Below are 2,508 nucleotides of genomic sequence, written 5' to 3'. Positions count from 1 at the left end.
AGTCATTACTTTAAGGTGGAACCTTGTCGAAGGTTACAATGTCCCCCTCCTCGGAAAAAAAAATTCACGAGACGTGTATTTTTTTTCGTTTGCTTCCAATGCAGGTAAATCGTCAACCTTGAACTTCACCTTTCATCGGGAACGGTTTGTCCGGATTCTTATTATTATACTGTGGTAACATCGTTCTCAAATCGTTGCGTGTTTGCTTTGAATTTGATAAAATTTTGTGATTGTGTTGCTTCCATTCTGGAAGCCTTTCATTCATCCATTCATTTGCCTTAATCCAGAAACTTGCTCTCTCGATTAGTCGTGATTAACTCCCTCATTCGTCGAGGAAAATTCTCATCCCTATACACTCCTATCCTATCAACATCCTATTTACAGAGTACTCGTTCATTATTCTCATTCAATCGGGATCCCCACTACTATCACTTTCTCTCATCCATTCACGCTCACTCTTTCATCGTATTATTCTCTATAAAACTAAGCTATTCTTACTTTCCTATTTACTACTAACTGTACAAACTTATTTACACTGGTTTGGTTCTAGACTATCAGTTCTTGAACCCTTAAGATGAGGCTAAAGTCTACCTCAACTTTCCGATGTTAATACTTCCTCAAGCGATGGTTGGAAACTGTTATGGGGACGTTCGGGGTCATATATGATCATCGTCGGTCATCGACTACATCTCAGTTTGGAGGCCCTTAGCCTTTTACTGACCTTCATCGGCACTTGGCCTCTGGTCTCCAGCGAATTCCCATGCTATTTAACTTGTTCACAACCAAGCCTGAATCATCGCATACAATTTAACTTGCATTCAACTTTCCATCATATGCGAGTCGCAATTTTCGATATCGAAATTAATGCGAACGCACCCACTTATCATTGCAAGTAATTAACCTTCACAACAAAGCTGTGTTTTTTTTTCTGCTGCTAAATTTCAAGTAAAAATGCATAAAAACAGGAAAATTCTTCAATTTTCCTGGGAAAGTCAAGTCCCTACCGATGGAGTGGCACGTTTTCGGTCCGATTACTACCGAAACCCAGTGGAATCGGCCGAATCACAGGTTTGTAGTGAATATTCCATCGCTCTAAATATACCTACAGATTTTCTTTGTTTCGTGATGCTAGAACGATTGCACCGCGATGAATGGACAGGACTGAACGGATCCAGTTTTGAAGGTCGAGATGTCGCATGCAGCCCCGGGATGGAATATTATAATCTTATTAAGTGAATAAATACTATGCAGGTTTTAAGTGTGCGGCAGGCCACACCCCTAAAGACTTTCCTTCCATGTTCTCGATTTCATACGACGAGGAACCGATCTTGGAAATAATGCGCCCGGGTAAATACATCGCCCCATATTTCGCGTTGTAGTTGTTGATGGCGCTAGATTGTTTCATGTTTCGATGGTATATTAATTGACCCACCTGAAATGATTGTGCGTGCCTCCGGTGTCGTAGGTTGTACCGGTTTTGACAAGACGTGTGGGCCTCCCTAAGATTTTTCTGCACTAGATCATAGATGCTATCAAACATATCCTTCTGTGCTACTTCGCCCTGTTCTGCTGAATCCGACCCTTTACGGTGATCCGAACCTTTCACAAATATCTCGTGGCCGTGAGTGACAAAGAAAGGGGTAAACTGTGTAACTGAGTGGACGGACGAATTGAGTATTGTTTCTATTTCTGCCAACTTCGTATCCCACAACCTTTGATCTTCCCTAACGTAGGTGCGAATAGCTGCATTTACGGTGCGGTTTACCCTTTCTACAGGGTTGGCTTGCGAATGGCACTTAGCATTAAGCCAGTGCCTTATGTTGAATCGTTCTAAGAGGGCTTTGAACTCTTTTGAAAGAAAACAAGAGGCGTTATCTGTTATGATAACTTCGGGTGTGGAGTTTCGAAAGAACCATTGATCACGTATGGTCGTACATAAAACGCCACTATCTATTTTGCGTATGGGTGTTAACATGATCCATTTGCTGAAGAGATCTAATATGACTAGAATATGTTGAAACCCCTTTTTACTTCTAGGTAACGGACCTACAAAGTCCATTGCAATAATTTGCCATGGGTGGTGAGTAATTCTTTGCTCTCCCATAAGTGGAACCACAGGTACGGCGGCACCTTTTACCTCCTTACAGACATTGCAATGCCGAATATATTCCTGAACCTCGGTGGCAAGTTTTGGCCAGTAGAATCGTTGCTTTATACGACTCACCGTTTTGTCGACGCCAAGATGCATTGCGGCGTCATGATTCTCTTGGATTATAGCTTCCCGCTCGTCTGGGGCGGGAACTATTTTCCATTCATAACGGTGATCATAGGGGAGATTTGGCGTTGAAACAAATTTCAAAAGCTTGTCCCCGTCTATGCGGAAATCTACAAAATCGTCAGGCGAACTTCTAACTTGTTCCATTGTAGTTTCATACCACTGGGAGGACGGTTTGGCCGTGACTACAGCAGTACTTCGAGACAGTGCGTCAGGGACAACATTGTCTTTAC

General features: G+C 42.5%; 1 long non-coding RNA gene across 1 annotated transcript; it reads left to right on the top strand.

The window, feature by feature from the left end:
• Positions 1-880: 880 nt before the first annotated feature.
• On the top strand, positions 881-1,285 carry LOC131691102 (uncharacterized). Its single transcript, XR_009305695.1, has 2 exons — positions 881-1,068; positions 1,133-1,285. It is a non-coding gene; the product is annotated as an uncharacterized LOC131691102 (long non-coding RNA).
• The last annotated feature ends 1,223 nt before the right edge of the window (positions 1,286-2,508 follow it).

Source organism: Topomyia yanbarensis, chromosome 3, assembly GCF_030247195.1.
Source record: "Topomyia yanbarensis strain Yona2022 chromosome 3, ASM3024719v1, whole genome shotgun sequence".
Taxonomy (NCBI): Eukaryota; Metazoa; Arthropoda; class Insecta; order Diptera; family Culicidae; genus Topomyia; species Topomyia yanbarensis.
Note: the sequence above shows the minus strand (reverse complement) of the source record. Positions and strands in the feature narration are given on the sequence as shown.